Source organism: Heterocephalus glaber, unplaced genomic scaffold (genome assembly GCF_053883595.1).
Source record: "Heterocephalus glaber isolate CG9 unplaced genomic scaffold, H.glaber_assembly_v1.0 deba00001555, whole genome shotgun sequence".
Lineage (NCBI taxonomy): Eukaryota > Metazoa > Chordata > Mammalia > Rodentia > Bathyergidae > Heterocephalus > Heterocephalus glaber.
In genome coordinates, this window is record NW_028258346.1 from 3,287,633 (window position 1) to 3,300,292 (window position 12,660).

The window sequence follows — 12,660 nt, forward strand, 5'->3', positions numbered from 1 at the left end:
AAGATGCTGATCTTTGATTCAAGCATTTCCTCAACCCAGCTGCTGCCTAAGAGCCTTTAATTAGAAGAAACACAATACTCTCCAAACCATGATGTTGGCTAACATCCATTTGTATGTGATTCTTACAAAGGTCAGTATGTAATGCCATCGGAGTTCACTCTGGGGAGAGTGTGAGCCTAAACTTGTAGAGCCAAAAATAGCCCCCAGGCACAAAGGCAAATGTGGGTTCCATTCCACACTGAGTTGAGGGAACATTATTTTCCTACAATCAGCAAAGTTGTAAGGAAAACAAGCACACAAAGGGCATTTCTCTAAATAGTGCTGAACTGTGTAGATGACACCTGTGGTATTTTCTGCTCAGTCCCTCCACCAGCCACATAGTTAACATGGGAACTTCCATGTGAGTACAGGGAGACCCCACACACACTCGCTGTCCATAGCTGATGGCTAGAGGCTGGCACTAGATCCACACCAGCCCAGTCTAGTGTCCCATCTTTCTCGTTTTTCTAGGTACAATCGATCATTCCAGGGGTGAGCACGCATGCCAACCTGGATCAGGAAGTCCCACCCAGCATACTGGGACTTGACACTGAGAGAATTCAGTAAGTCTCTTCCCAGTGGTAAAGCGGGAAATCATGTCATCTTTGGTATTATCTACAGAAAACCAAGGGAGGCTGTTCCGGTATTACTGGAGGCCCATCTGCATCTCTGCTATTTCTACAGCTAGATTCTTTAACTATTCCCTGGATTTTTTGAGAGAACCAAAAATCTTGAAATCAAATTTCCATATTTTAGTTAAAATAGTCTGAGTTTAATATCTGGATTTGAAAACAATGGATTCCTGACTTATATAATCAAATTTATCATGTCTGACTACAAATGAGTACTTTTATGAACCAGAAAAGTGTATGGTTCCTCTTGGTCATTGAATTTTTCTCCTCGTTGATTTCTCATAGTTTTCTTTCTACTCCACTTGGGGTTAGAAAAACCTTTCTTTCAAAATGATACCTTGTGAACAGTGATGGCTGTGAGGGTTTATCTAGATAGGACTGTTTCCACATCCACGGTCCTTGATGGATAAATGCAGTAAAATATCCAGCACTAGTGACTTCCACTGCCAAAATTCTCTCAGAAATGGAAACCAGAACAGACCCTTTTTTTAAAGATAGGCTATGTGCCAAGATTTTGTTCATTTAAGAAAGACTACAGAAAGTAAAACAAATGAAAGAAAAGACAAGTCCTGGCCCCAAGAATTGTACACATCATGCAGCAGCTGCTACACATGGAGAGAGAGAGAGCACATAGCTACCACACAGCTTGAACAGGGCAGACAGTAAGGCTGGAGAATCACTGTCCCTGGCCCAAATGTAGAGGCCTGGAGAATGAGCATCCCCTGCCTCATGAAGAGAGAAGGAGATGGAGTGGGCTGGGCTGGACTGAAATAGGGAGAGAAAGGGGGGAAATGGGGGGGGGGGTCTATTCCATACTAAGCTATTGAGATTGTGAATTAAAACAGACATTTTACAAGGAGATGCACCAGATACTAATGAAACTAATGAAGGTAGTTGCAAGGGGTGGCCCCATGTTAGACACAATAGCCACATTGATGTAGCTACTCTTCAGCATACTTGCCTTGCTGGTCTCCATTCTCAACTCTATTTCAATATGACCCTTGTGCCCTCATCCATTCATGCTATAGGAAAGGCAGGCCCAAAGGAATTGCTGCTGCAAATGCAGTTCTCTGGAAAGGCATACGCATGAACAGAATGGGAGTGGCCTTTGTCCCACTCCTAAAATATGGCAGGTGTTGACATTTCCACTCTATCTCCCATTTGAAGACAGAAATGAGTAAAGCTTTTCCCAACTCTTCCATGGACAAGTACTGAGTACCTCGTGCTCTCTGACAGTTGCTTATGTACAACCTGGAAACCAACACAGTCCTTGGACACCCAGCAAAGAAACCTATGCATCATGATCTCAGACCGTGATCCATCTTTTCCTTTTCATTTCCTCTGATCATCCAGAAGATGCTGCTCTTGCTGCAGATGTTGATTGCAACTTTTAGCATGTGGAATTAATTAATTGCCAATTTGGTCAAAACAAGCAGTCTTACTGTATTTATTTTAGATTCTTCTCCTTTCTAATTATTCATAGCAAAGGAAACCATGAAATTAGGAATTGAGATATAGTCATTCCACAAAAATGAAAAGCCACAGCAACATGGAGGACACAAGCAGGAGCCTGGCACTGCCAATTACAGGCCAAGCCCTGCTGCCCACTGAGTCTTTCAGAAGTAAGTTACCAGAGCACATCCAGGAATCATGTTTGTCTGTCTTACTTCTTCTGTCCAAGAAAGTTCCTAAGTACAAGACCCAGGGTTAGGGACATCAGTCCTGCAGGAGCTTTTCTGTTGCTACAAACTTCAGCTCTGGCTGTTAAGTGAAGAAAAGGTGCATTGGCTTGCATGGGTCCAGCCTTTGTACAGTCTCCCACAAAGCTGCAGGTACCATACCTTCCCTTATAATTGCTCTGCAGCCTAATGCACAATTTAAGAGAGGCAGTAAGAAGCCATTGAGGTCGCTCGGGAAAGGTTTTCATTAGCCATTCTTTAAAATAATTACCCAATATTGAGAAACATGTTGGCCTAGACATGATTTGCTTTGAAGAGCTGGAATATCTAGGAATGAAGTCTGGGGGTGCATCAACCACCACTGCAAATGTGAGTGGGTGGGGTTCAAGTTGGTGCAGCAGAGCTCAGCTCAGGGAACCTTTCTGATGAAGAGGGAGGATAGTCTGCTTGTGCCACATTCTCCATAACACAGGCTTCCTATTAGGCCCTGACTGCAGGTGCACAAGCAAGCAGCCACTCTTGGGAAGCCCACCCTGCCTTGCAGAGCAGCAGCATACATGGGGTCAGTCTCCATGCACCAGCATTAACCAGGGCTCCTTTAGGGAGGGCAGTGAGGTAGAGCTAGGGCTGGGCCAGAGGCAAGGAATGGCTGGGCCATGTGCAGGCCTCAGCTGTAAGGTCTGGAGTACATCATTGACTCCCATGCTGTTACTCCAAATGTGAAAGGAGAAGATTGAATCCAGTGATCTCTAAAGGCCCTTTCTGGAAGGAAAAGCTGTGATTATTCCATAATTATTTAGTATATTTCAGAGAACTCAGCGGCATATAAAGGTTTTGTTGTTGTTGTTAATTACTATTGTAATAAACGGCATACTTGGAACATTATTAATGCAATAATCTGGTGCTAGACAACACACAACATCCTCCTAATATTTCCTCTTGGGTTTAACAAAGTATCAACTGATGTGGCAGAGATGATCAGAGTGTGAGGTTAGCCCCTTACTGGGAATATGACACACATAGTTTAGACACCCCTATTTATGACAAGGCACATTTTGGTCATATCTCTAACACTGGCTCTCAGCCAAGGAAAAAAAATTATTTGTGTTCAAGATAGAGGATATTACAAAGATTAATAAAACTGTAATTGATGTCAGTACCTTAGAGGTTATGGGGTGGGTGGTTAAGTACACAATGTAAGCCCTGAGTCATTTGCACATAAGAGAGCTACATGAGTGCCTATTGCAAGCAGACTCCTGCACGTTTGCCAACAAAAATATGAGTGCTAAGTTCACACTAAGCTTGGGATTTTGAAAGAAATTCAAGATGGATCTAGAAAGAAAGAAGCTACTGCTAACAATAGTTATTTTTAAAGGGGACAAAATTATAGACAACATATTTTTTAAATTAGAATAGTGATCTAATTAGGTTAAATAGCTAAAGGCAAATTTGAGAAAACACTAAGAACAGAGAAAATTGTAATAACAACCACTATTAATAGAATTTTGGAAAGCAGAGAAAATATTAGCTCCATGGAAAAAGAACAAGATGCTATAAAAAAGGAACATTAAAGAGAATAACATGCTCTTGGAAGTTTAGCATATGACAGTAGAAATGGCACACCCAGCTGAAGTTCTGAAAATGAAAGGTGGGTGGGGAAATCTTGCAGAAATTAGAGCAAAAGAAATAAGATTGAAGGATCAGAAAATCAGAAAACAGAACTGAGTGGTCCAATGGTCCAACATCAAAAAAGAGAAAACAAAAGAATCAGTCATTGAAAAAGTAATTAAAGAAAAATTCTCAGAACTGAAGGACACAAATATCTAGATCTCCCAGGTGACAATTCAAAACAATGAAGCCGGCCCGCAGTGAGGTATGTCATTGTCTTAGTCACTCTTCTTGTTACTGGGACAAAATATCTGACACACACTTGAGGGAGGAGAGGTTTATTTTGGCTCACATTTCAGTCCACAGTTGACTGGCTCCAAGGCCAAACGTATGGTGGAAGGGTCTGCTCTCCAGGAAACAGAGCAAAGAAGCAGCCAGGGAAAAAGATAAGTGCTTCCAGGTCATGCCCACTGTAACCTACCTCTTCTGATAAGAACTTACCTCTTAATAAGTCATCTATAAACCTCAATAATTCAGTCACCTCCCAAAAGCAGCACTTATGATCATGCGAGGTTTTGGGGTGGGGTAACATTTAGATATAAACCATTAAATCCAGGGCGGGGGAATTAGCTCAGTGGTTCCGGCGCCTGCCACGGAAGCGCAAGGTCCCAAGTTCAATCCCCGGTACCAAAAACTAACAAAAACCATTAAAGGGCCAGGGATTTAGCTCAGTGGTTCCGTCGCTTGCCTTGCAAGCGCAAGGACCCGAGTTTGAGCCCTGGTACCAAAAAAAAAAAAAAAACCATTAAAGCTATCTTGAAATATTACAGGATTTCAAAAGGATTATACAAACTTGAGAGTAGAATAAATTAGTATCAAAGAAATAAAAAGAAAATGGCACTGACCTTCTCAGGATAACAGTAGAACATAGAAGAGGGGAGAATTTCCAGGAGCATTTCGAGGGAGAAATGCTCAAATCACCTGTGGAGGTAAAATTTTCAAACATGAAAAACAACAAAACAAAAGCAAAATAAAGCCTCCCCACCATGCCCTCTTTATCAAGAAGCTATCAGGAAACATAATCCAGTAGTGAGGGCACTTTCTTAATGTCTTTCAGGCTTTAAAGACATTAACTCCTGGTCTTCTTTGTATGGCTTTGTCATGCTGGGGAAACACTCTGCAGGTCATATTTCTGCATTCTCAGCAGGTTCCATAGTTAACTCTTCCCATGGAGGCACCGGGGACCAAGGGAGACTGGAGGAGGAAGAAGGAAAGTGTTCCTGGCTGTTTATTTCCTGTTTCTGTCAGTTTCATACCAACAATGATTCTTCTCCCTGGTAGACCAGTTAGTTCCAGTTGGCAGTAACAGCATAGGCTGGCACCTGATCAGTGGAGGCCTGAGCCCCAGCAGTATCCTTCTAAGCTGCCAAGACAGAAATCCCAGCTGAGCAATACTCCTTTGCCCAGTAGTCTGGATTCCAACTTTACAGGATCCCCCTCCAGCCTTCTCAGTTATTTTGTTCTCCCTGTCAAAGTGGTTGTGCCTATTTCCTGAGTTACTACTTATGTGATTCCTCGGTGTTTGCCTGCTTTACCATATGAAATCATCTCTGTTGAAATAATTGGTGTGTTTCCTGTTTCTTGACTAGACCCCAACTGGCAAAATGCTTCCCTAAATTGAGAAAGTAAATAAAGAAGATGTGAGACCCAGGATGAGATCCACACACAAATGGGAATAATCGTCATATATCCCACAATGATATTTTGGTCAAGGACAATCTGCATATATGGTAGTGGTCACCTGAGATTATATCACCTATAGACATCTGTCATTGCTGTCTTATATTGTAAGTACACTCACACTTCCTTCCTGTAAGTTCCCACAATGATGATGAAATCACCTAATGATGCTTTTCTCAGAACTTGTCTCGTTATCTGTGTTAGTCAGCTTTCTGTCACTGGGACAAAATACCTGAAAGAAATAACTTAAAAGGAGGAAAGGTTTATTTTGGCTTATGGTTGCAGAGGTTTCTTGGCCCTATTGCATTTGGCCCTGTAGTGATGCAGTATATTATGGTAGACGCTCATGGTGAAGGAAATCACCCACTTCATGGCAGCTGGGAAGCAAATTCAGAGAAGAGGCCAGGGTCTCATCATCCCTTTCAAGAATACACTCTCATTGACCTAAATTCTGTCCATTAGGCTCCACTTCCTAAAGGTTCCACCTTCTCCCAACAGTGCCATTAGCTGGGGACCAAGCCTTTGTCACATGAGCCTTGGATAACATTTAAGACCTAAAGTATAACATTGTTGTGAAGTTTGGAACAGAGGTTAGGTAGAACCCTTGAAGACATCAGTGTAGGAAAAGATTTTATGAACAAAACCTCAGTTGCCCATGAACTAGCACAAACAATCAACAAATGGGATCTCTTCTTATTAAAAGGCTTCTGCACAACAAGGGAAACCACCAGCAGTGTGAAGAGACAACCCACAATGTGGGAAAAAATCTTCACCTGCTCTTCCTCAGACAAAGGTCTACTATCTCGAATCCATAAAGAACTTAAAAAGATCAGACTTCCCAAATTTAAAGACCCAATCCAAAAATGCGCATCTGAAATGAACAGACATTTCTCAGGCAAAGAAGTAGAAATAGCAAATAAATACATGAAAAAATGTTCAATATCACTGGTCATTCGAGAGATGCAAATGAAAACAATGCTGAGATTCCACTTCACTCCAGAAAGACTGGCTGCTATCATGAAATCAACCAATAACAAATGCTGGCAGGGTTGTGGGGAAAGAGGAACCCTGCTCCACTTCTGGTGGGAGTGTAGACTGGGGCAAGCACTGTGGAAATCAGTATGGAGATACCTCAAAGAACTAGGACTGGAAATCCCATTTGACCCCGCTATTCCACTGCTGGGGATCTTCCCCAAAGAATTAAAAGAATCATAGCACAGTGATATATGTGCACCCATGTTCATAGCAGCACAGTTTGTAATAGCTAAAACTTGGAAACAGCCCAAATGCCCATCGACTGGAGACTGGATAAAGAAAATGTGGTTTTTTTATAAAATGGAGTACTACTCAGCCATAAAAAATGAGAAATTAGAGACATTTATAGCTAAGTGGATGCACATTGAGGCCATACTCTTAAGTGAAATAAATAGGACACAGATGTGTAAATACTGAATAGTTTCTCTGGTGTGAGAAACTGAAAGTGTAAATAAGGACTAAATGTATAATAGGTAATGTGAAATAGGAAGAAAAGGGGCAAAGGGGAAGGAAGTGGGAGGGCTAAGGGAAAGGATAGAAGGGAATGGGATTAATATGAAAAAATGGAAAAATAAGAACAAAATTTTTGTAAATAGGAAGGGCTGGAGGGGTTGAAGGGAGGGCTGGGCAAGGGTGAAAAACAAGAACCAAGAGAGACTATGTAAAGGTGCAAATTTCCAATGATGAATGTCATTATATTGTATACCTAAAATGTACCAATTATTAGGATGAATAATCGATAATGTAAAATAGGAATAAAAGGTCCAAAGCTGTAGAGGTAGTGGGAGGCACAGGGGAAAGGAAAGAAGGGAAAGGAAAAAATGATGAGAAATGGAAAAAGTGGAAATAAAGTCTTTGTAAATAGGGAAGGGTGGAGGGCGTGAAGGGAGGGCTAGGAATGGGGAAAAATAAGAACCAAGATGCATTATATAAAGGTAAAATTCCCAATGAGAAATGTAATTGTGTTGTATACCTAAAATATACCAATAAAAGAATTTAATACAAAAAAAGGAATGGAAATCATTGTTAATAATCTTTATAGATGACCCTGAAGAAATAGACTGCAAACTCAATGTGGGGATCCTAAAACTTTTCTTTCTGACAATTGTCATTTTACTAGAAATACAGGCATTGAATTGATGCATTAATAAATATGAAATACTTGTTCATTCATTAAAAAAAAACATTGTTGTGAAGTAACTCATAAGTATATGACAGAGGATGAAGAGAGATATATGAAAATCATACAGTAGACTTAGAAGCCAACCAGTTCACTTTAGAGCATATCAAAGATCTCCCAGAAACATTCCTTCAAGAGGATGAAGATCACAAAATACTTCATGTATTTATACATACCAAGAAAAGATTTGTGCCATGGAAGGAAATTGTAGGAGTGAATAAGTGATCAGAATGCAAAGACTAAAAAAACAAAATAAAAACAAATGAAGAAATGAAGAAATTATAAATGCTGAGAAAATAAAATGTCAGGTAGTTAAAGATGAATGTTAAAGCTAAAATAAACCTTTCCTTCTTTTAAATTGTTCCTCTCAGGTACAACAGTGCTCTGTTGTGAATAGCTTTTGTATGGATATAATAATGTAGACACTGATCTAACTCAAAGTCAAATATATTGGGCAAATTGGGGATTGTAAATTCCATGTAAATGTGCATGTGTGTGTGCCTTCAAGGGGCCGTTTTTGGATGTGAAAGAAAGCTAAACGCTCATTTTTTTACAATGGGAAAGTTTAATAATACTTAAACTTTTAGAAAAAAATCAAGATGCTTACTTATATGAGGATGATGATAGTAGCAGCAGCAGCAGCAGCAGTAGTAGTAGTAGTAGTCGTCGTCGTCGTCGTCGTCGTCGTAGTAATGCAATCTGCCTCAACAAAAATTATCAACACCAAATGAATTCACATACTGCATTTAGAACAATGCCTGGCCAGTGGTAAGAGCCACACAAACATTTGTTGAGTGGATTAGCCATATAAATAATATAAGTAAACCTTTCTTTATGTCTCTCTGAAGGAACTTACACTATACCATTTCAAATGCATTTCACCTACAGGTCAAAACAAATCCCTGAAAATTGTTTCATTTCTTTCTGCTATTCTAGACATCACTAAAGATAACACAAGGGTTTTCAGAATTTAGGGGAGAAATAGCAGAGATGGTAAATGGAGTTAGTCAAACTGCAAGGTTTGTAAAGACACAATCCTGCAGATTGCTGATGCTGCCTAAGACTTCTGACCCGAAAGTCAAGTAGTTGGGTCCAATGACAAAATTAGGGGGAAGAGATCACCCCTAAACCACCATGAATTTCAATAATTCACTGTAAGATTCACAAACTCAGTGAAGCCTTTTATATTGCTACAGGTATTATAGGGAAACAGCCAAGGAAGAGACACAGAGCGAAGAGTCTAAGAAAGTCTCAGACATGAAGCTCTCCTTTGTTTCCATGTGGCATTACTGTCCCAACATCAATATGCAACCATAGAGAGTTTTTCTGACCCAAGAAGCTCACCTTAATTTCTCTGTCTGGAACTTTATTGAGGGTTCATTACATAAGGGCATGATTGATTGACTGACTGATTGTCCACATGGATGAACTCATTTGCTAGGTCACCTGATTCCATGTGACCCAAAGCCCTCATGGTAAGTTATAAGGTTGATCTCTCTAGTGTGGTTAGCCCTGTTGGGTGTGACTTCCAATGAGGGAAGGAAAGAATAAGAGGAGGAACAAGTATGGTAAGAAAGAGGAAAGAGAAGAGAAGAGGGGAGAGGATGCTTCTTTATTAAAAGGAAAAGAGGTTCATTTTCCAAGCTCATGAACACTATTGAATAATAACTGCCATATGATTTACCCTCCACATTAGCCAGGGCATTTGTATGCTTCTTAAACTTCACCAGCACTCTGTGAGGCATTTAGAGTTTTGTAGATGAGGAAACTAATACACAAGAATACCAAGTAAAAAGTCCTACATCCCCCAAATGAGAAAGAAAACACTCTGGGAGTGGAAACCAAGTCTTTTGACCCTACATTCCTGTTCTTTCCAATACAATTTATAGCATCTGTTCTTCACACTTGTCAGTCTTTGCATATTACTCCAACTCTGCAAATTTTAGACTTCTAAAATGCTCGTAATAATCTCTTTCCTTCTCTATTAATTTCATATGCTTCTCATAAGTTTTGTGATGAATTAAAGAAATGCAAATCCAGTAACTTTGTAACCTGGGAATAGTCACACTGGGCCATTTATTGTCCAGAGGATACGTAAATTTGTGTTTTGTTCTGGGATTTTGTCATAATGAAGCAGTCATTTGTTTCTCAGATGCTTTCCTTCCTGGCTCCCACTCCCACTTCCTCCACTACCTATTGGTGAAATTGGCATGTGTCAAAGAAAAGAAAAGGATCTTTCCCGCAGGCTTCACTGAATGTACAAAATGGGTTATTGGACTTAGGCATCAGGGTAGACTGATGAGAAGCAGGGAGAGTCAGGTGCAAGACATTTTGACCTTATGCATTGATTCCATCCTGCATTTGATTCTTATGATTATGTTTTTAGCCAACTGCTCCAATAAGAACTTATTAACTACCATCCTCTTACTTAATTCTTATTGAACATTACTGGAAGCAACAATCAACACAGGATAAAATTAACACTGCTTAGAACTGTGTAAAATTTGTTGTGGGTGAAAACCAAAAAATTAAAAGTTGGAAACAGATTCAAGAAATAATTTTTTTAAAACAAAATCTATAGCTTCTAAAATTAACCTGATTTAAAATACTTATTGCCTGAAAGTGGATGAAAAAAATCAAGTCTTTATATATTTATTAAATTTGACCTGACAAATAAACTTGGTAAAAATAATTTTTGCCAAAAAATGCATAAAATATACAAGTAAAAGTTGAGTCAGAATAAATAAATCACATCAGAAAACAATTGATCCTGATAATAATTAAAAATAACTTTTACTGACATAAAAATAAACTCCATTTAACTTTTTACATAAATGTTATCAAAGAATTGGATTAACAAAAATTAATCCTTGAGAAAGCTTTTTCAGTAAAAACTTATCAGTTCAGATTTAACTCTTAATTTAAATATTTGTATTCATTAATGCAGAAAAAAATATCTAGGAATCAATATGGAAGTCCAAAACAGTGGGTCAAAACAGTAAGATCAAAATATTTATTATTTTGTTCCTTTCTTTAGGATTGATGTAAAATTATTACTAAAGAAAAGGAGTTGCTGTTTAGAATGAGACAGATATCTACAAAAAGTTTGCCAATGTAAATAATTTGGATTTGAGACGCCTATCTCCTGAAATGTTGGAAAAATCCAATTTTATCTTGTGGTTTCTGCTTGGACTTCCTTGGTCCCAAGACATCAAAATCACGGAGCCTCCTCTGCCTCTCAAAGACCATCAAGGCTCTGTGTGATATGGATCCACCCTTCCATAACCTCATTTCCTCTGCTGTCTTCCCCAGACTCTTTCCAGTCCACGGCTGTAGTGGAGGGGGCGGGGGAGGGTGAAAAGGAACAGAGAAGTGCTTCAAGTGGACTTGGTCTAATTCATGGGTGAGCCAGAATTAGTTTGTAGGATTTTGAGACTGAGTTTGACAGATGGGCATCTGCCAGCTGTTTGACTAAACTCTCACCCTGGAATCTAAGTGACTCCACTCTTGTTCTTGCTATTCCAGCACCATCCCATGAGCATCCTTTCCTACCTCAAACTGACTTTTAACACAAAATGATGATCAATATCCAAACTCAACATCATGCTTAGCTAGGGCAGCCAGCCACCTGCTACCAAGCTAATTGGAGCTGCCTACTCATGTGGCCATCTGTTACAAAGGCTCCACCCTGTATTTATTCCGGTCATCTCTGTTTGCCTACACCAGCACCATAATGTCCAAGGAGAATGTTTAGTCTGAATAAATTTCTGTTCCCCAGTCTTCAGTCTGTTTCTACCCTAGGCACCTGTCCCAACTCTGGGGACCTGTCTGATTCAAAGCACAAACGATCCCTGCTCTTTCTTCTGCCAGTTGTAACATGATGAGCTCCTGGCTGGCCTCCTACTCATTAGAGTGTTCACTGTCAAGCCATTCCAGCTCTGACAGGCAGCATTCCAGAAAGCCCTGATGGATGTGTGGCCTTATAGAAATGGCTGTGAAGTCCTTCACAGGGATCTCTGAATTAAGTCAAAGGCACAAGGAATCTATAGATTACGTCTTGAAGAGGTCAGTCAAATTCTTACCACCAACCCACTGTGTCCAGGCAATGCCTCAGCCCCAGGTTTTCTTTTTTAAAACAAACAAAAAAACTATTTTTCTTTGACCTCCCTGCTCTCACCCTCATCTCCTCCTTCTCTCATCACTCCAGCCAGAGTTACTACGATTGGTTTCTCACTGAATTCCACTTCAACCTCTTGGTCCCAATTTGCCTGGCAATTTTAAACCCACAGCTTGTTCTGTAGAGCTAGCTTTCCAAAGGAGTCTTGAGTTTCACAATTAATAGACATGTTACAAAACAAAAATAAAACAGAACATCACACTGGGTTGAAGCCATCTCATGGATTTTTTTTTAACCAGAAGTGGGGATTTGTGATATAAGCAGCTGCTACAAAACCAAACAAATGCCAACACTAAACTCTGAGATTGAGCCTATCCAGGGGCTGAATTATGTTTGCTTTGAGGTTTTGTAAAAGGTCATGAGGCCTAACAAAGTTCAGATGAAACTTGGCTGTTTTTCCTGCTAGGCTCTAGCTCAGAACTTGTAGCATTTCATGTGGTTTGGAGTTTTTAAACAGAGTGCTTTGCACAGTGCTAATAAATGATTCTTTCTCAGCATGGAAAGCAATTAAATCTATGGCCTCTTGGGTTTGGGTCTTAGGATCAGTATTTATTTATTAAGAGCTGGAAG

General features: G+C 39.8%; 1 long non-coding RNA gene across 2 annotated transcripts in view; it reads right to left on the reverse strand.

The window, feature by feature from the left end:
* The window catches only part of LOC110350329 (uncharacterized), an 89,279-nt gene that overhangs the window by 66,335 nt on the left and 10,284 nt on the right, over window positions 1-12,660 (reverse strand). For both annotated transcript variants that reach the window (XR_002396814.2, XR_002396812.2), the window contains exons 5-6: window positions 8,521-8,612; window positions 4,864-4,939 (exon numbers count right to left, since the gene is read on the reverse strand). This is a non-coding gene — a long non-coding RNA (uncharacterized LOC110350329). The remainder of the gene's footprint in view (window positions 1-4,863; window positions 4,940-8,520; window positions 8,613-12,660) is intronic.